Source organism: Acinonyx jubatus, chromosome A2, assembly GCF_027475565.1.
Source record: "Acinonyx jubatus isolate Ajub_Pintada_27869175 chromosome A2, VMU_Ajub_asm_v1.0, whole genome shotgun sequence".
NCBI classification, from domain to species: Eukaryota; Metazoa; Chordata; class Mammalia; order Carnivora; family Felidae; genus Acinonyx; species Acinonyx jubatus.
In genome coordinates, this window is record NC_069383.1 from 106,212,532 (window position 1) to 106,225,295 (window position 12,764).

Genomic DNA, 12,764 nt, shown 5'->3' on the forward strand with positions numbered 1-12,764 from the left:
GGCAGTGGGACCATGTCAAGAGCTGGTCACTCAGGTGGGGTCCCAGCTCTGCCCTCCCGGCCATCTGATGGCACCAAGTGACCCCACGACTCCGCAGCCCCAAGGTGCAGAGCAGGACTGTGCCCGTGCCGCACCTGGCACCACATCAGCACCGACGACACGCCAGCTCCCAGCTCCTGCCATGTCCCTTCAGAGAGCAAGCCCCCCCACCTGAGCCCCCAGCCCGGCCCCCTGTGCCTCCTGTCCCTGCACAGGCTTGCCCTGTCACGTGTCCCCAGGCTGGTCCTGGTGGCAGAAGGGATGAAGCAAGCAAGCTCTTACCCGCAAATGTCCTCTGTGAGCCTCTGAATCATCATTCTTGAAACTTTGTCTTGGAATTTGCTCTGTTGGCCCCCAGTTGAGTGTGTCCAGCAGGGAGGCTCAGGCCGGGATTGGGGGGGGGGGGCGGGTGGTCTGAGGAACGTCACTTCCCTGGGAATGTTCCTGAGTTCAGCTGGCTCACACATGGATCAGATTTGGGCCCAACATCCTCTGCCAGGGAAAATAGAAACCATGAAAAAAATGAGAAAGGAATAGAGAGAAGCTTTTCCTCAGCCACAGTGAGTCACCAACAGGAACATGAGCAAAAAGCCTCGTGGGGAGCTGGGCAGGGTGGGGCAGGGAGTTGGGGGCCCTCAGCCCCCAAGCGTCTGGCCAGGTGGAAAGGAGGGGGTGAGTGCCTTCCATGCCAGGCCAGTACCCTCCAACCCTGCTCAGTGGGCAGGGCTGGGACCCCACTTAACTTTAAGACTCACACCCAGGAAGTCCCTAAACCCGGGCCCAGGTTCCACCTGGGGGGCAGGGAGGCAGCACAAGGACTGCAGTGGCTGCCACTCACCCTTCCAGGGTCCAGCGCCCCTGCTCCTGGGCAGGGCATTCATATCCGTGTCCAGGGGCTCTCGTGAGCTAGTCTGGGGGTCTGCCGGGCACCCTGGCTTCTGAACCTCCATGTCCAGCTTCCTAAGAGAGGCCCCGGCCTTCCCCCTCACTCCCAGGGAGGGTCTGCCCAAGGGGCCACAGCAGGACTGGGCTCGACAGGGAAGAGGGTGACATCTCCCTGGGGGGGGGCCTACCCTCGCTGCCTCCGGAGAGAGAAAGGAGAGCTCTTAGGGATCCTGTGGGCTGGGGTGGGGGGGTCCATGGAGCTCCCCTGCAGCCACGTGAGGGTGAGGCCGGGCATGGCCAGGCTGGGGTCGGTCCTGTGTGGCCCTGGGAGCCGAAGTGCACTGCTGAGGGCTACTGAGAACCACACCTCAAGGGCTGCCAGCCAGGGTAGGTTCTCTGGAGAGACAGCCCGAGGGGTGCCCCAGCCAGGGTCAGGAACAGGGGCCCTCAGGGCAGCAGTGAGGCCCACCTGAGAGGAGTGGGTGGGTGGGGCAGACACCCTGCAGGCTGCAGTTGGGGGGGGGGGGGGAGACGTGTGGGCAGAGCTGTCCCCTGTGGGGGATGCCACGGCCACTTTGCCCCATTCAGTAGTGCCCTGTCCCCCCAGCAGGGTGCGGTGTGAGCCACAAACTCCCACACTGGAGGAGGCGAGGAGGTGGAGAAGAACAGGAAAGAAAGAATGGAACCCTCTTTCCCATCTGGTGAGGTCAGCCCCACAGCGGTGGGGAGGGAAATGGAAGCTTTGAGCTGGGTCCGAAGGGATTGGCCTGGGACAGGAGGGAGAGGAGATTTCCCAGGAGTCAGTCTTAGGCCTGTGACCTTGAACACTTGGGTTGACTAGTCTGCAAGAGGAGGGTGGCTCCAGGACCACCAGGGCCCCCTCCCCCAACAGGAAGGGAGTCCCATTGGGGACGGTCCCCAAGGAGCAGGGTTAGCATCTGTGTTTGCAGCTCGGACAGCTAGGGCCTTGAGGCAGGGCTGGCCTGGGCCTTGAGAAGCATGAGGGTCAGTCCCATCCTGGGGCGCCCCGGGTGACCTTGGCTCGGTCTCCCCCCACCCCCACACCTCAGGGTTCCTTCTTTCCAAATGTGGGTCATCCACATAAGCACTAATTTTGCACATCTAGGTAATGGGGGAGCATGGTGTGGGGGTCAGGGGACCTGGGGGGACAGGAAGGAGGCCCTCTACTGGCCGTTCTGGGGAAGAGCCAACCTCTGGGCCAAAAGACAACCTCAGGCCAGGCAGCCACCCCAGCAGGGGACTGCCTCCCCCATTTTGCTGCGGCTGGAAAGTGCACCATCTCATTGCCCTCCGACCCCCAGTCTCCAGACCACAGCTGCCACCCCCCTGGTGCCAGCACCCTCACTTTTGGGTCCCCAGGCCTCTGTGGCATGGGTCCCTGACTGTGGCTTACTGATTCCCTAAGCAGGCCCTTATGGAGCACTCAGCCTCAGTGTGGCCCAGAGAGCCATGGGGTAGCCTTCCTCTGAGACAGTCTGGAGGGAAGGGCAAGTCAGTGACCGAACCCCCAGAGGACAGAGGGCAGAGGAGGGCAGTGACCTGCCGGGAAGTAGCGTCCTGCTCTGTGGAAGAAAAGGCGGGTCGGGGGGAAGACTCTACCCCCACCCTGGGACGCCCCCATCAGTCACCCACGACTCAGGTGCTGGTGTGTGGACAGCAGATGGGGCAGCGGTTTATGCTCTCTCTATGTGGGCTCTGGAGCCTCTGGCACGAGGCTATGGGGCCATGGCGGCCCTGGCTCCTCTGCTGAGGCCCAAGTGTCACCAACAGATACCTAGTGACCCAGCCTGGGCAGAGGTGGGAAATTCACCACCAGCAGCACCAGCGTGCCCAGGGTGTAGATGGGGCAGCACAGAACACAGGGGCCAGGGCAAGCAGGAGGGCTGAGCCTTGGAGGCTCCTGGGTCCTCTGAGGAAGCAGCTCAGATATGGAAGGCTGGGCCTCGGGGGAACAGAGCCAGAGTTCAGATATGGCCGAGTGGGGCCTTCTGAGGGGCCTTCCTCCATGGCCCTGTTGGCCAGCCTACCTCAGATGGCAGGAAGGCTGGGCTCTGGACGGCAGGCCGAGGCATCAGTCTCCAGACCCTCTCTGTCTCCTAGAGCCCTGGGTCTGTCTCCAGGGACTGAGGGAGGAGGACCCAGGTCCACCAGGTCCTTCCACTCCTCTCTCTCTGGAGAGGCCCCCAGAAGTGTCCCCTTGTCTGCAGTCTGGATGTCACCAGGAGGGCTAGGCTGGTTGGGCCCGCAAGAAGGGTGGTTTCCAGAGCCACGGGGCCTGGGGTCTCGCAGATGGAGCCTAGCCATCCACACAACTGGAAGAACAATCTCCTGGGTTTCTGACAACTTGAAAACCACATGTGATTTTCCACCGTCCGGTGTCCCTGCCCAGTTTGCTGGGCCAGCACTGCTGAGTGAGCAGAGTTCACCCGGATTCCTTCCACTCACCGCAGGGCCCAGCCCCTGGGGAAACGGGGGTCACCGCAGCCGCGGGGGCGCTGCTGGCCGGCTGGGGGCAGGCTTCCAGTGCCCTGAGTCTCTTCCACACTGGGAGGACAGTGTGTAGCCAAACAGGGTCACAACTGGCCAGTGTTGTTCCCAGGGGAACAGGGGTTGTTCAGTTCCAAACTCCTTTTTTAAAATATTTATTTATGTTTGAGACAGAGAGTGTGAGCGGGGGAGGGGTATAGAGAGGGTGGGGGACAGAGGATCTGAAGCAGGCTCCAGGCTTTGTGCTGAGAGCGGACAGCCTGATACAGGACTCGAACTCATGAACCACAAGATTATGACCTGAGCTGAAGTCTGACGCTTAACCGACTGAGCCACCTAGGAGCCTCCAAAAGAACTCCTAATGGCCTGAAGATATAGATGTCACAGTATTCAAGGAAAACACAGGAATCTGTGTTTATATCCCTCTTGGAAGAAACCTCTCAGGAGAAACAGTAGATGGAAAGCTCAAGAATGTCGGCTGGATAGAAGTTTTAGCTTTCTGTTCAAAACATACTGAAAATTAAATCAAAAGACAAAACGCTGGGGAAGGACCTACATCCCCAAACAGCATTTTAGGGGCCCATTGTGACCCCAGAGGTGCTCTCTGAGCCTCAGTTTCTCTGTTCTGGACAATGGGGTGATGACGGCATGGCTGCCTCATGACAAGGGCACACGGACTCCCGCAGGTGACTCTAGAAAGCTCTGCCCAAAAAACAGTGTCTTTGATAAAACAAAGCTGTTAAAGAAAATTATTTACATTTTAAACCAGTTTGACTTTGTCTCCACTTTTTAAAGTCAACGATGAGACACAATCAGGCACTTCACTAAAGTAGAAACATAAGTGGCCAGTGAATAGACACAAAAATGTTGACCTCATGAAAAATCATGAAAATGCCGACTAAAATGTGCTCACTGCTGTCTTTCCCATTATAAAATTCTCATTGACTTAACACCTCCTAGGAAGACTCGGGGCGCTGTCACTCAGAATCCTGTGGCTGCAAAGAGCAGAAAGCCATGGTGACTGCTAACCATGTGTCACTGGTGGGGCCGGGGGTGCCCAGGGAGCTGGTCAGATGTCCTCTGGTCAGACGTGCCTGCATCTGGATCAGTGTGCCGAGAAAAGCAGACGGTGCTCCCCCAAGCAGGTGGACCCCTGTCTCTGCTTGAGCCGAGATGGAATCTTCTCCTGCCTGTCCTGGTACATCATTTCCCCAGCTTCTCAGACCTTCGGGTGTGGACTGAACTGCAGTCCCCACTTCCTGGGCCTCCAGCTGTCAGACGGCAATATTCTCAGCCTCCATAACTCCATGTGCCAAACCTGCATGATAGATCCATCTCTCTATGTATATTATATGTCTACACAGGTATATTTTACCTATCTATCTACCCATATATTTATACATACACACAAATGTATCCTATGGGTTCTGTTTCCCTGGAGAACCCTGGCTGATGCACCCTCTACAGCAGCTGAGCCCTGACAGGCCACCCCAGAGACACCTGTGTCATCAGCTTTCACTGTCCCCCCAGGCCCCTCCACACCCCAGAACTTGAGCTCACTAGGTGTCCCAGAAAGGGCCGGGACCCCGTGACCGGACTCTAACCTACCCCTTGTTCCAATGAGACACAACCAGAAGGTCAGCCATGTGCACACCACACATGACTGCACCTGTCCACCTGTGCAAGGGCAGGGTTGGGCAGGCCCCCGGATTGTCTTCTCAGGAAATTGGATGCCGGCCTCACAAATGAGTGTGTGCCCCTGTATCCCGCCCAGAATGTTTCCTGCCCTGACATGCGCTGTGGCTGCGAAGGAGGTGTCCTGTGGCCCTGAAGTTGACAGGCCTGACAGGCCCAGCCTGTCCACAGGGACTTCAGGGAGCAAGGTATTGCATTAGCCCCTGAGACACCCTCCCCTGACCCCACAGTCTAATTCAACATGTCCCTGATTTTAGTAGGAGAAAATGCTACCAGCATGGGGCATGTTCTGTCCTGGGGATGTATTTGCTGTTCCTTCTATTTGCACACCTTTTCCTCAAACATCACTACTTTCACAAAGACCCCTACTCACTGCGGCTTCCCCCACTGCCCTGCGTAGAGCTTCAGCCCCCTACATCTGCCGAAACAACCCACCTGACGACTCCCTCCCCACTTCATGTCTGATGTATGGACCCATTGGGCTATCCCGACAGCATTGATGGCTCTGACTGAGTGGCCTTCCTGTGCTGATGCCCTTTGCCCTGTAACTTTGTAGGACACTCACAGGCTTGGCCACATGGCTATTCTGCCCAGTGGCACAGGGACAGACCCGGTTCAAGGAGAGGCTTGAAGAAGCACTTGCAATGTCCCCTGCCCCCTCCCCCCAACCTCCCAGAACTGTGGGGGCCCACCTGGGCCAGCTGGCTAGAGGACAGGCCACTGGACCAAGCTGAGCCCCTATGAGGCCGGCACCCTGCCAGGGGTACCATGAGGGCAACCAGGGGACCACCAAACCAGGCTCAGACAGGAGTGTGAGCTAATACATGTGATTGTTTCTATCTGCTGAGTTGGGTGGTTGGTCGCTGGGCGAGAGCTGACACTTACCTCGTGTGTTTATTTTCTGTCCCTGACTATCTGTCCCTGACCAGCAATGCTGGCTTCACAAGGCCAGGGTTTGGAGGCTGTGACATTTATTTCTGCATCTTCCTGTTTAGAGGAACGCCTGGCACATGAGGCCGTGAGTGAATATCTGCTAAAGGTCTGAATACACCACAAACACCTTCACAGGATCCTGTGGGCCGGGCGGCAGAGTGCCCGTGAGAACGGCCGTGTGGCTGTGGCTGGTGCCCCCCATGAGCACCGGGGTCCAGAGAACCACCGTAGGTCCCGTCTGTGAGCGTCACGATGAAGAATAGCCAAGAGTTCCCTTCATCTTCTGGAAGGGTAACAAACCCCGACTAATCATAACTGAGCACTCTAATTAAAGTGACACCCACGTGCTGGAGCACTCTGATGGCTTAGGCCAACGTCCCGGAGAAGACACTGCATCAGGCACTGACTGCATCATTTCTGGAAAAGATACAAAGTCTCCAAAATGTAAAATCTGCTTGAACAATAGGATTTAAGAGCTCCATAACATACCAAGTAAAACTTTAATAAAAAAAAAAAAAACCCACTCAGTCTAATACTTAGGTTTGAATATTCTCCGGAAGCACAGAGAGCCCTTGTGTCCCAGTGGAGTGACACAGGGACGATTGATCGACCCTTTGTAACCTGCAACTTCCACTTATACAAAACGGGCTTTTCCATCAAGACCGGGTCATATACGAGTGATGGAAAACCCAATGATGGCTAACATAAGATAGAAAGTTATTTTCCCACATACACAAATCAGAGGTAAGCAGTCCAGAGCTGGCATAGCAGCCTGACAACAATCAGAGATTCCGGCTCCTCTCCTCTCATTATTCCCCCATTCTCAACTTATGGCTTCCATATCTTGGTGCAAAATAGCTGCTTGAGATCCAACCATCATTACATCATCCCAGGCAGTAGAAAGGAAGAAAGAAATAGTAGAGCGCAACTTTTTCCTTTAAGAACATTTTCTACAAGCTCACACAAATCTCCAAGTTGATTCCATTGACCTTGGCCTGAACTCAGTCACAGGCCGTAGCTACAAGGGAAGCTGAGAAGTGTAGTCTTTTTCCGATGGCCTCGTACTAGTGAAATTTCAGGAGTCCTATTACTGAACAAGAAGGAGATAATAGATGTTGAGGAATAAGTAACAGTCTTTGCTGCAGATGATATTCTGAGTCTGGAGAGATTACCAAACTCTTAGGAAGGTATGAAAACACTCAGTCTGGTGGAGGAAGATGTCAAAGCTGAAATCTGTGGGGCACCTGGGTGGCTCAGTCAGTTGAGTGTCCAACTTCGGCTCAGGTCATGCACAGTTCATGGGTTCAACCCCGCGTTGGGCTCGGTGCTGACAGCTCAGAGCCTGGAGCCTGCTTCGGATTCTGTGTCTCCCTCTCTCTCTGCCCCCCACCTGCTTGTGCTCTGTCTCTCTCTCTCAAAAATAAGTAAAAAAAATAAGTAAAAAAAATAAGTAAAAAAAAAAAAAAAAAAGTTGAAATCCCAGAACAATATAAGAAACACACTATGGCATTAGCAATTTTGTAATCAGCTTGTGGCTAAGGTATTCATATTCTTGCCTGTGTGTCTACAGATCTGTGCCAAAGCCCAGCCAATGAAAACCAGAAGTGCAAACCAGCTCCGACGGAGGAGGGGGCCCTCAGCAGGCGTTCACCCCAGTTCCACAACTCCAGCTGTCCGAGGGGTTCCGGAATGCTCCCAGGGCCTCTGTGGCACCCTGAGTCCTGAGGGCTAACACCAGCACCTGCTCTGTCTCTAGCCCCTCCTGACAGCCAAGCTTCTCAGCCTCTTTTTCCTCCTTCCTCGGTCCCAGGCTGCTGCACCTAGGCCTGGGACTCTTACCAAACCCCAGGGACTGCCCAGGGCCATCACACTCCTTTTGGGAACTCCTTCTCCTGGACAGGATTGCCCTGTCCAGTCTGTTAGGGTCGCCCAGACTTCTGGGCTGGCTCCTTCTGCCCCTCCCCCACTTCTGCGCTGGGGCCTTTACAAAAATGTCCCCCACCCAGTCCACACCACGTAGGCCCAGGACTTCCTCCTCTCAAATCACCTACCCCCAGTCCTGTGCTGGAGTTCAGCTCCAGCAGGTCCAGGGGTTCCAGAAGGATGAACAGCATTGGGGAAAATAACAATGGACACAGACAACAACAGTGTGTTAGACTGGCCGCTTTATTGTGGCAAATGTGGCATTATATTTGTTAGCAGTTTCCTTGTAGCATGCGTCATCTACATCTATGTTTCTCGGCATTACCTAATTCTAAAAACGTTCCTTTGTGTAATCACCCATTAAGGAACAATATAGTTATTTTCTTGTAACGTTCCCTCCTGCCCTTTTGCTTATTGATTAATTTCTTCATATTATTTTCATTATGTATCTACGTTTGTAACTGGTGGGTGGAGGTCTGAGAGAGGCCCACAGGACGAGTCTGTAGAGGGGAGTGGAGGGGTAGGCCAGGGTTGGGGCCACGCCCTGTGGACAGCTGGTCACACAGGCCTGAGCACAGGGGCATGAATGAGGCTCTGTGGATTTGGGGGTGACTAATGGGGGAGGGGAAGGTCAGACACACCCAGTGAGGGTAGAGAGAAGTAACCCTACCCCATCCAGGTTGATGTGGGGGTCAGATGTGATGCGGAGGTGGTCACTTGACCCTGTTCCCCCTTGAGATGTCACTTCCTGGAACAAGTGCTCTTGAGGGGGCAGGACCCCCAGTGCTAGTGCTGAGCTGGACATCAGGAGGTCCCGTCAACCTTGCTGCTGGGTCTGCAATTCTGCCAGCTTGGAGTCATCAGAAACGGGGGTGGGGATGGTGATGTCTCAGAATGTCTGGTGCCCCTGCCCACCCGACCCCTGCCCCACCCCTGCCCCACCCCTGCACCCCAGCGGGCTCAGCATCCCCACTTGGCAAAGTTGCAATTCCTCGCGGCCTCTGGCTGCGAATGTACTGAACACCCTTCTTATTTCCAAGTTCCTTATCATACAAGTGGTGGGTACTCATTGTAGAAAAGTCAGAAAATACAAATAGGCAGATAGAGCAAAGTGAGTACGGTAGGTCTTACTGAATGTAACCCACTTCCCAGAGAGAACCAGTAACAGTTTGTTACATAACCATCCGGGATTCTAGGAAGCACACAGCCTGGGGGGGTCTGTGATGGAGACAGGCTTCTTGGGTCACATCTGTGAAATAATGGAAAATACGCATATGGGTGTCTGCCCCCATTTCCTGATACAGAGCTCCCAAAGCCATTGTAATTTCCTAAGTGACAAGAGCACTGGGCACATGTTTTGTCCCAATATTCGGTCTCTGATCCCATCCCAGACACAGTTCCTAAATCTCTTGGAATTTCCTGGGTGAAGGGAATGTCTTTTGTTCTAAGAGGAGAGTGTGGTTGGCTTCAGGGGGGGTGGTGACCAGAAGGATTCAGCCATGATTAGGAGCCTGGAGCATTCCGCCTCACTCCCATCCTCCAGGAAAGGGAGAGGGGCTGGTGGTTTGGTCAATGATGGACCCTGCCCCCGAGAGGAGGCCCCCATAAAATCCCTGAAGTACAGGGTTCAGAGACCTTGCCATGGCGCGCTCCATCTCCCTGGGGCAGGAATCACCTGTGCCCCGCACCCTTCTGGATCTTGTCCTGTGTGACTCTTCATCTAGCCGCTCATTCCTATCCCTTAATATCCTCTGTAAAAAGCACTCTAGGAGGCAGACTGTTTTCCTGAGTCCTGTGAGCTGCTCTAACACATGATTGAATCAAGGAGGGCTTCCAGGGAACCCCGATTTGCAGCCAGTCAGTCAAAGGCACAGAAGCACCGGGACTGCAGGTTGGCAGAAGTGGAGCAGTGGCCGAGCCCTTGACCCACAGGATCTGCGCCAACTGCAGTCGGTGTCAGAACCGAACTGGACCTCAGGACAGCAGCTGGTGTCAGAGAACTGCTCAGTGTGGGTTCAGAAGTTGTGCGACAGTAAAGGAGACACAGGAGTGTTTTTCCAACACAACATCCCAACACTGCCATTCACTAGCTGTGCAAATGCAGGCAAGTTACTTGGCCTCTCTGTGTCTCTGTTTCCTCCATAGCAAGTGGGAACATGAAGGTCATCCACTGACAGGAATGTCCTGGGCGTCGACGAGCTGACATGTGTAAAGAGCTTAGGATGTGGGCGCCTCTGTGTCTCAGTCGTTTGGACGTCTGATTCTTCATCTCAGCTCACGTCATGATCTCATGATTTGTGAGATCGAGCCCCATGTTGGGCTCTGTGCAGACAGTGTGGATTGGGATTCTCTCTCTCTCTCTCTCTCTCTCTCTCTCCCCCTGTCTCTCTGCCCTTCCCCTGCTCATGTGCTCTCTCTCAAAATAAACTTAAAAAAAAAAAGAGCTTAAGACAGTGCCTGGAAGAGACTGTATGTACATATGCTTAAAAAAAACATTTTATTATTAAAATTTCAAACATATGCACCAGTGGAGAGTCGATGAGCTGAACTTCCTTCCATCACTGGCATCTAAGTTATCAGTTCATGGCGCCGTCTTGTTTCACAGTGTCCCATGCTTTCCTCTACCCCAGCATCATTTGAAGCAAATCCCAGACATCATGTGATTTCAGCAGGAAACATTTTATTGTGCATTTCTAAATGAAAGGGCTCCCTCTGCCTCTCTCTGTTCAACATCACCGGGGTCACCGTTGACCACAATTCCGTTAAGCACTCAGAGCTAGGATCAGTCAGTGCGCACTTCCCCAGCTGCTTCCTGAATTCTGCTGTCTATGCTGGTTTATTTGAACTGGGATCCCGATAAAGCTCACATGCTGTGATTGATTGAACACGTCAGCTCTCACTGAGTCTGCACATCACCTGATGCAGGAGGGCGCTTCATCGCTGACGTGTACAAACCAGGAAACAGGCTGGTAAAGCCACCCAAATACCTGGCAACAAAGCCAAGCACGAGCTTGAAGTGGGTGGAAGACAGAGGACATCTGGGGGAGGTGAGGGCAGGCCTAGCCCCACTCCCCACGGGAGCTGCTGGGTCAGGCCCGCAGCAAACCGTGACACCCCCGATTCTCGCCTCAGGTGAACTTGCTCAGCACCTGGCCTTCTCCCCGTGCCCTGGAGACAGGCTCCCCCCTCCACTGTGAAGGCCCCTCCCCGCCGCTGCCCCCCTAGCCGCTAGACAATCCAGCCAGACTGGCCGGCCCGGGGCTCTCCTTGAAGCCAGTACTCTGGAAACCCCCATCTTCATATCTTTGTTTTACTGCAATGATAACAGTAGTAAATGGGAAAATATCTAAATAAAGGACATTGGTTCTGTTAACCTCAATGATACACACTGACAGTTATTGGGGAGCCTGGGTGGCTCAGTCGGTTGGGAATCCTACTTCGGCTCAGGTCATGATCTCGCGGTGGGTGGGTTTGAGCCCCATGTTGGGCTCTGTGCTGACAGCTCAGAGCCTGGAGCCTGCTCCGGATTCTGTGTCTGCCTTTCTCTCTGCCCCTCCCCAGCTCACGGTCTGTTATCTCTCTCAAAAATAAATAAATGTTAAAAAAACAACAACAACAAAAACCTCACTGATAGTTATTTCTTTTACCAGGAACAGAGGGGTTTAGTCAGGAGTAAAGGAGGATTACAACCCGGGACAAACAGGTTGTGGCTAAACCAGGGCAAGTGGGGGGAACAGGGGAGAAAAGGAGAAAGTTGGGAGGGGCCGTTCCAAGGAACAGTGTGTGGAGGAGACTTCCAGTGGCCAGTGTGGTGGCTTCTTGCTGACGGAGCTGCTGGCAGGAGGTGGGGGCAGTGCCCACTGCAGGGGTAGTGGGAGCACGACCACGTGCAAGGTCACATCCAGGTAAGGTCAAGGTCAGCTCTTCCTGGCGGTCTGCAGTCGACCTCGGGCCGTGAGCTCCCCCTGCCTGAACCTCCCCCCCCCCCACCCCAGTGAGGTTTCCCGTTACTGACTTTCAGTCACATCCATTCAAGAATGTAGTAACGTCATATTCTGTCCTAATATAAATGGAATAGTCTGTAGTGGGAAGAGATGATTTTGTTAACTTATGATGGAGTTTGGGTCAGCAAACACCCCTCTTCTCATAAGCCTTGGGACCCCCTAGCTCCCCACTGTTGGCAACCAAGTGGAGCCAGGACTGGTTGGCCAGCTGAACCCAAAGAACTTCACTGAAGGACATGCCTCTTCTCAGGCCACGTTCCCGTGGTGAGGGGAGTCAGGGGCTGTCCTCTTCCCTCTGGCCGTGTCTTTCTGCTCCAGATCCTGACCTTCCAGTCTCCCCACCTCTTTCTTATACCAAGCCTGTCTAGGTCCCCCCCCCACCCCCAAATTCACATGTTGGAACCCTGGTTTTAGGAGGTGGGCCTTGAGAGGTAATTAGGTCATGAGGGTACCGCCTCCTGGATAGGATCAGGGCCCTTGTGAAAGAGCTGCCGTGTGTGACCCCTTCCACCCTGTGAGACCACAGCAAGAAGTCCGCAACCCTCTGCAGCCTCCCAAACCATGAGAAGTAAGTATCTGTTGTTTATAAGCCTCCAGTGCGTGGATTCACTATAGTTGTCCAAACGGGCTAAGATGCCATCCAATCAGCAACCCACCTCCTCTTGCAAAGGCAGTATGGTTCCTCAAAAATAAAGCATCTTTATTATACAAACTTCCAGGCCCTTGGCAAGCCACAGCACCTAACACTAGCACATCTATTCCTATCAGAAACCAAAT